Source organism: Lutjanus erythropterus, chromosome 13 (assembly GCF_056507025.1).
Source record: "Lutjanus erythropterus isolate fLutEry1 chromosome 13, fLutEry1.hap2, whole genome shotgun sequence".
NCBI classification, from domain to species: Eukaryota; Metazoa; Chordata; class Actinopteri; order Lutjaniformes; family Lutjanidae; genus Lutjanus; species Lutjanus erythropterus.
The window spans coordinates 26,980,241-26,997,495 of NC_139329.1; the positions used below are offsets into that span (position 1 = coordinate 26,980,241).

General features: G+C 39.6%; 1 long non-coding RNA gene across 1 annotated transcript in view; it reads right to left on the bottom strand.

The window, feature by feature from the left end:
* Positions 1 to 384: 384 nt before the first annotated feature.
* Positions 385 to 17,255, bottom strand: part of LOC146316743 (uncharacterized) — a 43,677-nt gene continuing 26,806 nt past the window's right edge. The window contains exon 3 of the long non-coding RNA XR_014771772.1: positions 385 to 509. This is a non-coding gene — a long non-coding RNA (uncharacterized LOC146316743). The remainder of the gene's footprint in view (positions 510 to 17,255) is intronic.

The following is a 17,255-nucleotide window of genomic DNA, read 5'->3' on the forward strand; positions in this document are numbered from 1 at the left end:
AGGGCAGCCTCGCTATGTGCTCCAGCTGCAGGCTTTTGCTATGGTCATGGGGCCCCACTGAAGGGCACTATTGTCCATTCATGGGGTTCACTGTGTGAGAGGTCAGATGAGGCGTCCGTGCTGGGGCCCGGCAGGAAATGAAGGTGGAGTGGCAGTTTGGTTGATAGTGTGGGGCTGACGCCTGAATAAATAAAATAGTCCAAATAAGCACAGAATAAGTTTAGTCACAATCTTATACTGCGAGTTTGTATAAAACTGAAAGCTGCAAGGATTGATGGATAAAACAAATCTTTGGAGAAATTAACTTGTGCTCAAACACAGACTGAAAACGTGTCCTTTCTCTTCAGCTGGTGTACGACTGAGAGGTTCAGCTACACTGTGTGACGAAGATCCCAGCGCGCCTCACAGATGTGCAGATAAATCTTCATTTCTCACCCAGTTAAGCAATTCAGTCAGCCTTAGAGGCAGCACTGCTTCAAGCCAAAGGCACCTTTCAGGATCCAGAGAAACTGCAGAACAAATTGGAGAACAAACAGTCACACTGGGTCATTCACATCATCCTTTATCTGAAAAGCCAAGGACCTCAGGAGGTGGGCTGGCTGCACCCAACAATGAACAATAACACACATGTTGTGATACTTCGCTGACACTTTTTAAAATGGCATTTCTCACATAAATCTTTTATAAGCCCTCCATCCAGAGGCAGCTAAAGTGTTTTTTACGGCAGACCTAGTCGCCATCAAAGACAAGTCAAAAGGCTTTGTGTTGAGACTGCAAATGTTCGCCCAGACTCAGTGAGAGCGGAGGACACTTTACAAATGTCTTTAGCTGTGCTGCAAAAAATGATTTTAACTGTGGTTCCAGGCATTTTTTTGTCCAAAGCACTTACATAGGTGTTGTTTTATCTCTTCGAAAAAGGGAACGCCTTGACTGAATTGTTCAAAAAACGATTTCACTGAGGTGCACATGTGAATTAATTCAGAGACACTGTGATTACGTGGAGTTGTCGATGTTTAGGCTCTGCGTCTTTTTTTCAGTAGGTTTGATCAAGTTTGCATTCACACTACTGGAGAAGTAAGCTGTTAAACATTTATTGATTACTTTAAGTCATTCATTTTGACCTTTCTGCTCACTTGCCGACTAGTTTGCAAGTATTCTTAGGGCCCTTTCACACCTGCCTCATTTGGTCCAGACTTTCTGACTTTTCAGTTTGACCTGAACCAAAATTCTAAGCGTGACACCTTCCTTTCCGGACTAAACAGCCAAACTTCGGTTTAACCGATAGAGGTGGTCTTGGTCTACATCAAACTGAATGGTGGTTCAGTTCATTCCGAGCATGAAGACGATGATGAAGATTTTTGGATGATTTTTGGATGAGGATGAGAGAAAGAGAGAGAGGAACTAAACTGAACTGACAACAGACCGACGTCAGATGCACACCCATCTACAAATCAATCAGTTGCAACCATAGGGAAATGCAGCTCACGTAGGTGATGACAACAGGAGACTGGTATGTATTTAGTGAGCTTGCATAACTTCAATGTGAAACTAAACTAACCTAATCAGATGCACTGTATACAATGTGACAAAAACATGTACCTTAGTTTAAGGTGTTGTTAATCACAGCTGTCTGTCTTTGGATGTTAAAACGGACTGATGTTGATGCAGTCCTGCGCAGTCGGTTTGTCATAGCAAGAAATATATTGTTATTGTCAAAATAAATTAGACCAATTTGTGATCCAACTTGTTTCATTTTCCTCCCAGACACAAATGTGTGGGTATACAAATGTTTTACGTTCAAATCACAATTTGTACTTTTTAAGCTCATCTCCACAACCTCTCTAAGTGACTCCTGGTGCCTGCAGAAGTACCCCTGGTTAGGATTCAGATGGATTAACTAATCTTCCAGGGTGTATTAACCTCTGCCATGATTCAGATTGTTCTGGGGTGTAGATATAAAGAAAATACTTCAAGTTAATATAAAACAGAAAGACAAAGAAAAAAAGACAAAACATACATGAGCAATGTTTCACAAGTAGAAAGTTTAGTAACTTTATTCCAAAGGATCTACTGCACAGCACCACAACAATACTTCCATGATATTCAGCTGAATGTGCGGTTATACAGTAGACAGCACATATGCAAACTGTCTTGAACAAAGCAGTGGAATAATATCAGATTATCTCAGTTTGCCTCACACTCTCGCTGAATTCACCCTCTATGCAGTAAAGCCTCCACTGCTGATGAGCTTAAGTGCAGAGATACATTGGACTTTCATGAAGTCAGATAAATGCAAGGATTTTCATCTCAGAAGGGAGAAGACTGTATCTCTACACATAATACAGCTAATTATTTCTGTACAAGCGGCTCCCTTTCAGCGGGCAAACAAAAGCTGGAATTAAAAAAAGGAGAGGAATCCCTCCATTAGGAAAGAAGAAAACACAGTGGAGGCTTGAGGGAATTTTTAAAAGCCCTTACGAGGCTTAACGAGAGGCGAAAATGAGAAAGACACAATTGCTTTCAGACAATGCACCATTGCCACGTCAATTTTCTCATGGTACCAAACAAGGTCGCATGTTTTCAGCCACAGATAATGAGCTACCCATGGCTCTGCTCTCTGAAAAGAGAAACGTTAGACCACATACACAGAGGTGATGTGCTTCAACATCAGCCGCGGTATTTCTTTGTTTTCTGTTTTCTATCTGCTGAACGGTGAAGTGAAAAGAGTAACAATTAGGAGTCAGACAATAACAGACAAAAGTGATGATCCAGATCACGTTCCATGCTCAGTGGTGTGGAGGGAGGAGGGGGCGGCACAGACACGGGTTGTTGAGGGATTATGGGCCCAAAGGGTGTCTGAACGGCAGACCAACTGACCTTTCTCCACACCGCACTGGCAACTGGTAATCAGGGGCAATTATAAAGGCCTCTTGGCCACAAATCACCTAATCCTGTTGTGGGAGTGGGAGCCAAATGTAATTATGGCACTCTGGTACGCTGACCCTACCCCTAGCGGAACTAAGCCCAGAAGCCAACCAGAGTGATCCAAACTGCCAACTTTAAATCCATCCAGGGCAGATGACCAAAGTATTCTCATTTGGTCAGAAAGAGAGAAACACCTGTTCCCTGCAGCCGCTGCGCTTTTATTCCCCTGATATCGAGCTGATCAGCATTCTGCTTAATGTGACTCTAAGAACATGTATATGTGACGTAGATATCGATCCAAATCAAGATGAAGTTTAATTATTTTGTGCTTTTTCTGCTATTTTTTTTGCCACATCTTTACAACCCAGTCACAACAGCAAATTTCAACAAAAAACAGTAAACTGTAATGCAATACAGTGCAGAGCCTTTGTGTGTAGAGTAACATGCTAATTTGAGTCATTACCATTTGAAAACCGTTTTGACAGCGCTGACCTTTGAAATAATGGACAATTGGGAGGTTGAAAATTCAGGACACTAACTGTGTCACTAACTGTGTTCAACCATCCAATTTTGCTGCACAGATTAGACATGATTTGCTGTCAGCTGCTAGAGTCAATGGTACAAATACACTGCATGAAAAATCACATTTGTATTGTTCTTGTTACAGAAAAATAACACAAAAACCAACAATGAATTGATCCCATTCACAAATGCCGTCTGTGTAACCAAAGCCTGATACAAACTGTTAAAAACAACATCTGTCGCAAGTTATTGAGAGACACTAATACAGCACTTCTTTTTGTCTTTTTACGACATTTGTTAATAATAATAAATAATATCACCAGCTTTTTTTAGTACAGAAGATCCACTTTTTAACACAGCTAGCTAGTTTGATGACTGCCATAAAAAAACAATAAACATCATGGTGTTTGTCAAACAGGTAAAAACACAGCAGATTTATGAAGTGCTACTCATTACCACAACTTGCAGCTTTGTTGCTGTTCGGTCATATTGTACTGTCATACCTGTAATATTGAAATAGATACCTGGCAGTTATAAAATGCCTACAGCATTAATAAATCTCCAAACTTTTACTCCTTCATTCCAAAATATCTTGTTCCCTTGTACCTACATGTAACCTGTGCATCAGTATCATCTGTGATAGTACGCTGTCTGACCATCAGTTCTATTAGTTCTGGTATTATTTATGCTCACCATAAATAAAAGCTTTCCTGGTCAAGTATGTTGACTCACACAAGGAATTTGATTCCAGTTATCAATAGCTCTCCATATACCCTCACACAAAGAACAAGTGTTCAAAGCTAAAGCAAACAAATTAAACTTAAATCTGAAGTTTTTATACTGCATACAAGCAAGACAGTAATTGTTGAGATCTGTAGGCGAAGTGATATCGCTAGAAAAACCTACATAAATCAGAGTGATCCTTTGAGCTGCAGTGAGGTAACTTTACAGTCTGGGCAGCAGTTGCTCATCAATATGTGAGTCAGGCTGCAGAGAGTTGGTCTAGAAGTCAGACGGCCAACTCCATTACCAACCTCCCACCAATCCGGCTTCAACAGCAGATTGATCACTCAGTGCAACCAACTCTGACAACTAATAATGGCTGCAGTTTTTATTTCCGCCCCGACTTCCTTCCTCCTACAGACTGCAAGTTTCTTTACACACAAGAGAGTGACACCAGACTGCAGCTTCACTGCAGATTCAGTTGATAATCAGTGTTCCTGTCTCATTTGCATGTTCAGTTTGTTTTTAATTACAAAGTGCACCTCACGACTGATGAATGAATGTTTTATCCAAAAATATGCATTTCACATATTCAGGTGTAATTAAAAGGTTCAGCTTGGATCAGGATCGGTTCAGAGCATCGCCAGCATCAACAGTGGCACCTTGTCAGATTAGATTAGAGCTAATTCCAACATCACACTTAACACCGTTTATTTAATGCACCTTTGACTTAACAACATCATTTATTTAACACACCATTGATTTTACCTCACAACATAATCATTTGATAGATTTCTCTGGTATTCCACCTGGAAATGACCTGAAATCCTGCAACACCACAGCTGAAGCCAGTAGTGGTAAATTGCTCTTCAATTTCTCTGATAAATTTCATATGCAGATCGACCGTCATACTGCAAATGAAAAATGTTCCCGGTGTTTTTAATAGATTGTCACTGGGCATTTTTCCTGTGCACCAGGAAGAGGAGGAGACTTTTCTTGATGTTTCATTCGCTCGAGAATTATCTTTAAAAAAAAAAACTAGGTCTTCATACATGCCTGAGATAGAAAAACAATATGAAAAAAAAAAGAAGTAGAATTCATCTTACAAGAAAAAAACATTTATTTCTGTTTCCTTGTTTATCAGGTGTGTTTAGTTGTCATTTGTGACAGAATCAAACTGAGCTGAGCTCTTTGGGAGAAACACTAATAACTCTGGTGTGTCAGTTAAAATAATGGCGTGGTATTAAATGTCAGTCAAACTGTGATAATTTATACGTTGTATTCAACACCCCACTCATAGAATGGATGCACACACCCACAATTCATTTACCTGTTCTATAGCCTGACTCCTAAATGAAATAGAAATGGCAATCAATCATAATGTAGCAGGGTGAAAGCCTCTGGGGACAGACGGGCTGAGTCTTTGAAAAGTGGAATAGATCAGGCAGTAAAGTACAGAGAGAAACCATCAGCCGGGCAATTGAGTTTTAGCTGTTTGTGGTGCAATCAGACAGATTTATTTAATCAGATGTAAGCAAGGCAACTTCTACTGCATCTGCAATCGATATGAGCCTGAATCTGTGTTTTTGTTCTTTGAGTGTGGTCACATTTTGTATTTACAAATAAGAATAAGTGAAAGGAAATGTTCACAGTAAGAGTAAAAACTTTTAGCATGTAAGACAATATTTTCATTGAAAATGCAAAAAAAAAAAAAAAAAATGGCTGAGAATGGACACAGAAAATAGCATTAATTGAGCCATAGGGGGCTGTATAGTAAAAACTCAGTAAGCTAAGTAAACATGGATTGTAATGGCAGGAAACGCTGCACTTTATTTAGATATGATGAACATTATTGTCTTATCAGACCACCATGTTAGTTCCAAAATTGTTTTATCAATATTAAATCTTTTTTTGGCCACATGGGGGCCACAGACACAACACTCACATTTCTTTTAAAGTTGATATGATCAAAGTGTTAGGAAACAGTTGCTTAGTTACCGAGACATCATAGGTGCCGTGTCATAGTTCCAACGTCCCATTATTCCAAAAACCCCAATAGTCCAAAAAATGTCCCAGTGGATCAAACCCCCCTTTGTCCAACAGCTTGTTATCCCGAAAACAAAAGCCCATTGCTCTGGAGGCCCGTTGGTTTAAACTTGCATATGTAATTTAATTGAGGTAACTATGGTAGTTATTTCAACCCAAATGATGACCTTTTCCTAAACCTTAAGAAGTAGTTTCGGTACCTGGGGTGCAATGGGACATTTTCTGCCAATTGGCGTTTCGGAATAATGTACCATCAGAGCAATCTACATTTCTCTAAGTCCAATGTTCACTCTCTTTTAGCTCTGTTTTTGGTCTCTACCAGCTCCTGAAGGAAATATCTGGCAGCTAAATGATGCACTGTGTTCCAGCTATTTCCTTACTTTGTCTGTTGTTTGGGTCTGGGTAGTTTGCAGTGGGCTGAAAACATCTGCTGCTGCATCCAGAAACGATGTTGATGAGAGCAGTGAGCGTGAACCAGAACAGTAAAATTGTGGGCGAAAAAAACAAAACAATGATCTGATGTGAAAATGCTCCGTATGAGGTAGTAATACTGTGTGGGTTCATCCCATCCCAAGACACCTTCCACGTAAAAGTACAGGCCATGTATCCAATGTTTTATACAAAATTATGAATTAATGATCACCATGTGCTTGTCTCACTCATGATCATGTCTGACTAAGCATCATTGTGACACATCTGCATACACTTTTGCATTTCATTTACATTTTCCTGTGTGATAAGAACATCTGTTTGCCCCGATTTTTTGTGTATTTCTTTTGCTGAGCATCAGGCGAGTTTATCATTTCACGTCTAGACAGAAAATTAGACAACACAGCTCACAGTGTGACACAACAAAGAGTTAAACCTTTCTTTCAGATTGCAGCATCTCCTATTACCAGCAAAGGTCTTTGAGGGGTAAAATAATGAGGGATGAAGATGCAACGGATGCATCTAGCATTACAGAGAAGTGCTCCCCTGAGCGAGCAGGGCAAGAGGAGAGGGACCAGGACATGTACAAGTGCAAGCAGAGGGCAAACTGCCCCTGAACTCAGACTGATGACTGCAGGAAAAACCTGATGAGGCATTCACATTCATTAAAGAATTACAAAGACGCCAAAAGATCCTAAAGTCATAATTCAAACAATTGAAACTGTGCTTTTCATGTACAAAGAGAGTGAGTTTTAATTTTCCTACACACTTAATTACCTGCACGATTTATCTGAGTAAATGATACTGTATCAGTCATTGTTTGCACCTCAGATTTATTACTCTCAGTGGAAAATCATCTAGATGTCACAGCACATACGCCACTATTATTAAGCAGCACATACTGTACACAAAGTCTGTTTTGTAAGTGACTTCCTACAATATAATCAGGTGAACTAATATCATTATACCTCGGGGAAATCAGAAGCTTTTTGTTCTCGCTGTCTCTGTAAGAGGATTTTCAAATAAACTCCTCTGGAAGGGAACATGGAGGTTATCAGATGACTCTCCTGCGAGAATTTCCAGTCAACCGACTCCTAATGAGTTTTCTGCAGAAAACAATTAGATATCAGCCATGCAAGACGTAAGGAACCGGGCATCATGCCACATTGATTCAGTGCAACAATTCCTAGTCATTACATTTCTGATAAATGTCATTCCTTTGTTTCGCGCTGACTAATAATGGGACAGTTTATTGGACATTGTGTTGCATTTTTGCGTCCGTGACATGACACACATTAAGGTGTTCGAATAATGGCCGTCGCTTATGAGATTGCAGCTCTATATTCGTTTGATGCTGAAATATGTCACCAATCTGGTGGAAGTGTAAGAAGGAACTATTTCAAAATGCCAACACCCACTTGTTGTCCTCCTGTTGTCTTTTATTCCGCCTCTGGTTTGTTTGTCTGTCGTGCTCCTCTGATGCTCTTTTGAAGCTGGTATCAGTCAGAAATTTAGATATCTTCCTCTTCTCCCCTTGCTGTTTACATCAGTCGTGCTAAGACTCTAAAAGGCTCATAGGAATATTTGTGCTGCTTCAGAAGCTCGATTCTTAAAGAGATGAGCGTGTTCATCAGAGGAGCAGCATTTATGAGCTTTGCTTACAACCTGGCAGCATTTTTGCAATTACAGTACCACTGTGGTGTTTCAGCAGGCAGTTGGATTTGCTTCTCGATATCATTTATAAAACACAAAGAGGAAGTTTACAGTTTAAGATGAAATATTGACAGCGTCTCTCTGCAGCCTCTCTGAAGGTCAGGACTTTTCCTTTATTGCAGTAGTACAAAGGCGGCTATCTCAGTGAAGACTTTGTCACTCTGAGCCAAATCAATATTCTTTGACATTTGTAGTAAGGTGCAGGGCAGTAGGGGTGAGACTGGAGCAGAGCGTCTACAAAGGATCAGCTTTGGAGAGGCCTGACAGGCCCCGGTGTGACCATTAGCTTTGTGAGAAACCCTGCCGAGCTTGAAGAGTGGGAGGTTGGCGAGGCGCTGCGGGCTTTTTATTTAGGAGACACGACAGGAGACCCAGATGAATAACTCAGGCAGGGAACAGAGGATAATGGTAGGTTTCAGTCTTCAATGCAGAATTCAACGGGCATAAACAAAACAAGGCTTAGTGATGCATTTGAATTGAGGGCAAATAACCATATTTTCCGCGCCACACTCCCCTGGCTCAGATCTAACCAGGAGGATCCAGTGTAGACTGTCAAATATACGCGTTGTTTGTGCTGTAATATAAAAACTCAGGGTAATGAATTCATGCTTCGTTTTGACTCGAAATTCATCAGTCATGGAAACAATGTCTCTGAGTGACACATTCAATGAGGCCTATACAGTAAATGTCACACTGATAGAAAAACAAAGTGTAGTAGATGAATAGAGCCAAGAATAACCCAGCAATCTGTATATTGTATATAGAGTTTATTGTTTTAACTTTTGTGTTAAATAATGGGTTTCTCTGCTTTGTTTGTGCTACAATAGGGCAGGGCTTTGTGCTTATCTTTTCTCCCAGAAGAGTCGCAGCGTATTGACAGGTTCACATTTAAAATTCATTAAAAACAATGAATCGGTGATGAGTGTAGACAAAACTGCTGTTTGCTGCAATAAAATCTGCATAATGAGATTGCACAAGATAAGCAGACAAATTACAGTATTTTTTAGAGGAGTGACAATTAAACAGTTTAAAATGGTTGAGCGTGTTTTCCTCAAATTTGCATTTAGGACAAAGGTCAGTTTCATCAAATTCACCGGGATGATGCAACAAGACGATATCTGGAAAAATCTTTGTTCTCAGTGAGACTGATTGCACCTCAGAAAAAAAGGACATTTTCTCTTTGTACCTGCTGTGTCTAATTCGAGTGAGAGAACAGCAAAAAAGTGACTCATGGATCAGAATATTGATTTTCAGTGAACAGGGTTTCATCATTGTTATCATGCACGACGCGTCTCTGTGAGCCGGTCTACTGTGAAGACTCTGCCGTCACGTCCTCAGGGACTGCCCTCTAACAGGTACTATGAAATAATGAGGGATTTGAGCCAGCGGATCAATAATTGAACAGTTTTTTTTCTCTTTTGTTCTGTCATCGTCTGACTGCACAGCGCTGCTGTATTAACATGTTGCAGTGATGCTGCTGTCAGTTTGTTCCTCCCACTGTAAATCCATCCACAGGGCAGCCGCAGGGCAACTACACAGGATGACTACTTTTCCCTTTAATGCAGTCTATACCCACCTCGCCTATAAACCTGGTATTACATGCTGTTTCAGGTCCTGCCACTTACATTTTCTATTTATTCACCAACAAATGAAAAGATTAAATCTAAACAGATATTTTGTATCACTTTGCACAAGTTATTTGTTTTCAAATGGATCCAATTCTTTGTGTGCAAGACTGTTGAGGCTACAATATTTCACCCTAGCCAGTGAAACCCAGGAGATAATCAATATGACATGCCAAACAATAGAACACAATGATTTGAGTTTAATACCCTTGGCTCGAGAATCACTAATGTTCCTGTTGCAGAAAATCGATCTCCTCCACATCGGAGCGGCTCTAACTGAAACGCACAGAGCAGCGAGGAGTGAAAGTACATCAGTCTACTACACATAGAGTACGACATCAGCATGCAACAACTACAAATACAAACACACACACTGGGTTATTTAGCGTCTTTCTGTAAAAAAATGAAAATAATACACGCAGCAAAGAATCTATAGTATAGTATAGAATTCCTGGCTTTTCAATCAGTTTACTGTGGTGGAAATTCTTTTTAGATTTTCGCCTCAAGTTATGGTCGTAGTTTTGAGTTGTAATTTGGTCAGTCAGATAAGAGATATTTTTCTTTTGCGTGTGTTTTACTCAGTTGAAACAAACAACAGCTGAGACTTGTTTATTTGTTGGGATCCCAAATTAGCTGTGCCCTAAAGCAAAGCTAGTCTTCCTGAGATCCACATTTAAAAACATGCATACATCGAAACAGAAAAAACTTCCTGTTGAGTATTTCAAATGATTTTAAATCAGCGCTATGAGCACAACAAGCTGGGTCCTATTTAGTCCCATTATATTCAAGATAAGGCAGACATCTCTGCAGTCCACATCTCAAAAACTCAGCAACTCGGACCAAAATAAACTACATGGATAAATAGCACTACAAGCCTAAGGGAAAAATATGTATTCTTGTATTTGGGGGTAAACTGTAACTTTAATTTAGCGTTTTATTACTGCAAGAAGCAAATTGTTTGTAAAAATGAACTATGCGAGTGGGCCGAGGCAGCTCCCTTGAGGAACTCCCCATTCCACAGACACACTATCTGAACAACTTCCATTAAAGAAGACTTTCTGTGATCTATTTACTAGACTGCTTTCCATCCAGGCAACTGCAGATGGTCTAAATCTATAACACTCAAGATTTTCAGGAAGAAGCTTGTCAAATTGCTGCTTTAAAATCTAACACAGATCAATTTTTCATCCAGATCTCTGTAACAATCATCTGTCATTTGCACTTCAGCTGTGCATGTAAAGTTCCCTTTCTGTATCATCAGATGTATCAGATTTTTTACTTGATCAAACGCTGCCTTCTCAGTAATCTTAATTTGTGCTGCTAACAAGCTTATGTGATGTCTATAAGGGCAACTAAATGATAAGATGTTAATATTTAATGAGTCTGAATAGCTCCACTTGTACGCCTACATACAGGATGTACAGTACATGCTTACACCCTTTCATACACATTCACAGTTGTTCCTATGCAGTTGGTTGTGTTCTGTGGTTTTAGCCATGCTAGTGGTGTAATTGTTGATCTCAACAACTTTTTGATCAATTGCCATGACATTCTGTACAGACATTCATGGTCCCTGGAGGATTAAAACTGATAACTTTGATGACCCCTGACTTTTAGTCTAGTGCCATCAATTTTCACTCATCCACTGACATATCTCAACAGCTAGTGGAGGATAAGCACATTTTATAAAGACGTTCATGGTTCTGATACAGTGACTTCTGATGACTTTCAACCACTGTCATGTTCACATGTCTGAGAGAAATGTCTCACCATTTTAATTTGTCCAATACCTTTGGTTTCTGAACAAATATCTGTGAAATACTGACATTCCCATCAGCATCAGTTGTACTTTGGGCTATTATTTGCTTTGTGCTAATCAGCAAAAGTCTTTCCAGGATTGTCCCGATTTCAAGCTGGGTGTCCTGAGTCTCAATGTTTTCAACATTGATTACCAAATTGTCACATTTTTGCCCACAATTGAAATAATAATAATAATATAATACTTGTTTTCATAAAATCATAAACGGTACAACTTGTGTCTGAATTCCACTCTGATTTTTCTGAATGGGTGTCAGTCAATCTGTTTTCTAGGCTGTTACTTGCCCATGAGTAATGGGCTATGATGCTCTTTCTGCCAGAACATGTCAGTATGCTAACAGTTAGCTGTCTGGCCAAAGAGAAAGTCATTATTTTTTGAAAAGCTCCAGGAGGCTGGAGCCCCAACTTGCACATACGTGTGCATAAACCTGTATCACAATATCAAACAGTATCTATGGTTACATTTAAAGGTCCCAGTTTGGGGTTTGAAAATATGGTCATACTACAAATGCTAGCATGCTAGCATTAAAGATAGTGAACATGGTAACTAATCTGTTAATTATAAACATTATCTGCTACACATCAGGTTGTTAGTAGACTAATATTTGCATTAGCTTAAAGCACCACTGTGCTTAGGCACAATTTCACAGCACTGCTAGCATGCAGATTTAGCATAACAAAGTCTTGTTATGCTAAATCTGCTTCCTCCATCTGTTTGTTTTGTTGTCTCAAGCTAAATTTAAAAGACTAACAAGGGACTGGGGCTCCAAAATATCTTAAGTAAGATGGCCTATATACAGTACATTACATTTCTTGCATTAGTTTTTCTTATGTAACAATGTTTTGCCTCACTCTGAACATTTTCTCTGCTGTCAGTGTTTGGATTGTGAATTCTCCATCATCTGACGGATTTGTTTACATTAATAATGCTACAAAGACAGATACTATATGTTGGCTGACAGTCAAAAGGAAATGTTCAGGCTGCTGTGTGTCTTCTTGGGGTCTGAGCTGCATTTCATATTCTCTCAGATGAATACATACAGTATTATTGTACGACGCTGGCACAGAGTTGAGATAAACTTGTGAAACGATGTGCAGAGGTTTGTTCAGAGAGTTAAGTGTAGAGGCCAACATGTAATTAATTAACCATGTCCCAGAGGCAGAAAATGACAGCCACATTTTCGGGCTTCTATTACAGGGTGTTGAGTTGCACGCCTCAGGGGGGGCTGCCACATCTCAGGAATCTCTCTCCCTCAAATCAGATACATGATAAATATTCAATGACACATGGGCTTATGGGTAACAACGGGCTCTGTTTCCCTGAACTTGATGGAAGAGGGGATGACGGAGCAACGTAATACAGATCCTCAGACCAAAGCACGAGTCTGCATCAACACCCCCTCGGGATTCACCCTCTGATCTCCAAAACCGTAGACGCCAGTGTCAGTAAATGATCCCCGCAGCACACTCCTCTCCTTACAGGTAAAAGCACGCTGCAGGACCAACCCAAACTCACACAGAAAGCGAGAGGGGAGTGTGATGTTATGAAAGCAAATTGTACGACACATTTAATGTTTTGGTATCATCAGTATTACCTTGTTGCTTTGTCTGCCTGCCTCCGAGTAAAGGGTTAATGTTCGCTGTGTTTGCTTTTGCAGTTACTGAAGTCACTCTCTGACAGAATGATCAATAGAGCAGATTACTTCACGCTGTCAGCTATCACCTTTCTCTCAGTGCTGGGTAAATGAGCCCAACGCAGTGGCGATGGAGAGTGCAAGCTGATTGCTAGAGTGTCTGCGTAAAATGTTAGACGGTAGACGGTGTTTTCTGGAAATAAGTCACAATGTAAGCAATCACGAAACAAAAATATCTAATTAAATTCAATCTCAGAGCAGCCTGTTTCAATACACCTTGGCGTGATCCGAGGTGCCGTGAAGCTGATTAACTGTAAATCATTGGCTCACATCAACATATTGAACAAAGAGATATGTTAATGAGGTAGAGGATGGGCAAACTGTGCTCTCAGCCTGTGACCTTAATTAAGTCATCAGACACAGCTACTTGACCAGCGGTCAGGATGCTCAGTCACACTGTCCTGCAGCTCTGAAAGGACACAAAACCAGTATTTACTGCAGTGGATCATAATGCTCTGTGTCTCTACTGTACAGTAATGCACGCTGGATTTCATCACATGTCCTAGAAATGTATATTCTTCTCAGTTATGTTAACAAATTTGATTTAAAGGAAGCATAATTGCTATAATGCTACAGCCAGTGTCCCCCTTTGAAATTTCTGTCCGGGGCCAGAATAACAGTTTCTGTATGCCAGTTTCACATTAATTAGAGTTAAAATCAATGCGGAAGGTTTGCTGAATGGATGTTTGTTTATGAGTCGTAAGAAATTATTAACAATCCTGAGGAAAGCGTAGATAACACTTACAGTGAGCAATATGTTGATAGAGTCCGGCAGGCAGTGAGACAGACGTCCACTTACCTCAAAGTCCATAGTGTGTATTTTCAGAGCAGTGGGCTTTTGCTTTCAGGATAACAGACTTAACTTTACATTGACAGGCATTGGCAGTTATAACAGCTGATCAACTCACAATGTATGACTCATTGTTGTTTGTTTTTGTCCATTTATAATGTTGTATGTATCCTGCACCCCTGCGGATCTCCTGCTGTGTTCCTGCAGCCTGCAGAGCTTCCTGAGTCTGGGGACGAGGAATAGGATTTCAATTTATTTAATATACAGTCTGTGGCTCTCATACACTATTTGGACTGCTGTGCTCATTTTTGCACACACAATGGCTACATAGTTCACCTTTAATATTTTAAGATTATTACAATATATTGTATTAATATATGTGGAATATTTTAGTACTGTAAAGTGCAAAGATTCACACATCAAGAAATATGAACACAGCATGATTGCCATATGAGATTATTCCCTTCAATTTAGTATATTTTTCTATATTTCTTTACCAAAACAGAATCTTTCAATTTATAAAACTCCCCAGTCTCCCCAGTTTAAGGGGTGGTGGTGGGGGTTAATTAATGAAACTTAGTTTAGTTCAAGATAAAAACAAATGAGAGGGAGAGATAAAAAGTACCACATGAGGATGTAATATGGATGTAATACATTTGAAATTAAATTAAATTAAATATATTTCATAATTAATTATATGCCCATATTAAATCAGCTTGGTGCATTGACGGCACAGTCACATTGCCAGTGAATTTTAGCTTCAAAATACAATATTTGTCTGATTTAAAGTGACTTCCAGTACAAGCCACACCCCCTTCTGGATATCTATCTGAATACAGACACAGAGACCAAACGTTTTGTTGGTTGAACAGGTACAGATAATGATGTCTCTGTGCATTTGAACAATCTGAAATATTATATTACATGTCTCTTAAGGGTTAAACATATTTGCTGCAAATGCAGTTTCAAGGAGACAGGGTCAATTTTAGACATAAAAGCTGCATCAAAGTATCAAAATATAAATACAGCAGTGATCTAATAAGTGTATCAAAGCGGCGATGGTGCAGTATGTACTCTGAAAAGGATATTCATATCAGAGCTGCTGCACAGTTTTCTCTCTCTGTGTTGTTTCACTCCCTGACAGCAAAATTAGCATTTGCCGATGGCTGAGGTGCATTACACACAAACTCAATTTAGTTTTCAATCTTCCAGAGACTGATTGCTGAAACACGGCAGAAGAGATATGATGAAGGGAAATAGCATTTGTAATGAAATGACTCTGCATAGTCTTGAAAGTTAATTAGTGCTGTATGATTTGATTGGCTGCCTGGTGCTGCTGTGCAGCCTGTGCCGCTCAGGTAATCATGAGTAGACAACATTAGCTCTTGAGCCAAAGGTTCAGGCGTTAAAACTCAGTGGACACACTGTTGCTCACACATTAAGAGTCCTGCTGCTCAAACAACATGCCTTAATCCTATTAAAATAGATCGCTTACAAACTGTATAACACCAAGTCAATAGAGATACATGTAATCTCATTGCCTCTGAAAAAGAAAGATTGCCCTAAAGATACTTAAAGTGGTATTAATTTCACTCTATTGACGGGGCCCAGAGATGGCAGTGGGGACGATACTGTGTCTCTAGTGAGACATTTGACAGAGGGAAGCGGGTTACATGAATACTTCATGGGCTTTGGGTGCATATTCCCACACATCCACAGCCTGTTTGTCCTGTTGGAAATGGCATTTTTTATGTCACAATGTAAAGAAATGTGACATTGAAATAGTTAAAAAGAAACTAATTTGAGTCATGCTGAGGTTTAATGTGTTGTTGTTTTTAAATTCAAATAAATGCCACATGTGACACGCCGACACAAACATTAAAACCTGGAGTCTCACCACTCCCACCTGCAGTACGAGTGACAAATCTACAACTATCTCTATGGCAGCCTGGTGACAGATGATCACGCAGAGGTCTGAATGAGTGTCAATAACTAAAGTGTAGAAATTAACCAACAAGAAGCTGGGATTTGAATTCATTACCCGCTGATAACATATTCAAAGTGCAGCCAGTCAAAGAGCAGAGGATTATACAGAAAGTCTGAACCATCACTCATCTGCCCTCACATCATTATAGCGAGAAATAAACTCACTCACTTTCAGCAGAGCTTGTCAGCTTAGCTGTGACCTAATTAATACCAGAGAGCAGAGCCTTGGAGAGTACTGTTGCAGCGCTTAACCATGTTAATGAGTTCAGCCTCTTCAGCTGAACTGATGGAGGCTCCACCGATGCCTTATAAGTTTGATTTAATTTATGAAATGATTAAGGCTTAAAGGCATCAATATCTGCATCAGCAGCTGTGACTGCAGGGTGGAAACAGATTTACCTCAACAATGAAAATAATACAGTAGAGCAAGAAGAATGTGAAACTGCAGCTGAAACAGAAACTGCCTTTAACAGATAATCACATGAGGTGTCATTCATTCTGTCTTTTAATGGGTGGTGAATTTGACTCCTGCCATGATGTTGAACTGCAGCTGACAGCAGGTTGAACGAGGAGAATTTACTCCACTAAAAGAAACTGCTGAAGATTAAATCCCCACAGCTTTGCTGCCTTTTCATTTTTATCGAGAAGAGTGCACTCAGAAGAGTGCAGACCAACATTTTTATTAGTAATTGTAATTTCATTACGTTTTCCGATTAAATGTTAGGGATTGAAATTACATTTTTGATGTAATGTACAGCAAATACACTAGCAAGTAACTACTTACACTCCCCAAAACTACTCATATGTGAGCCTCATTTTAGTCTGGCAATTGTTAATAATTTGCTTCCCCTATTAGAGGGCTAATATAATAATAAAACTTTATTTGTATAACACCTTTCATTCAAGAAATGCAACCCAAAGCACTTACAGTAATAATAATAACAAAAACAACAACAATAACAAAAACACCAATAAAAAATGAAA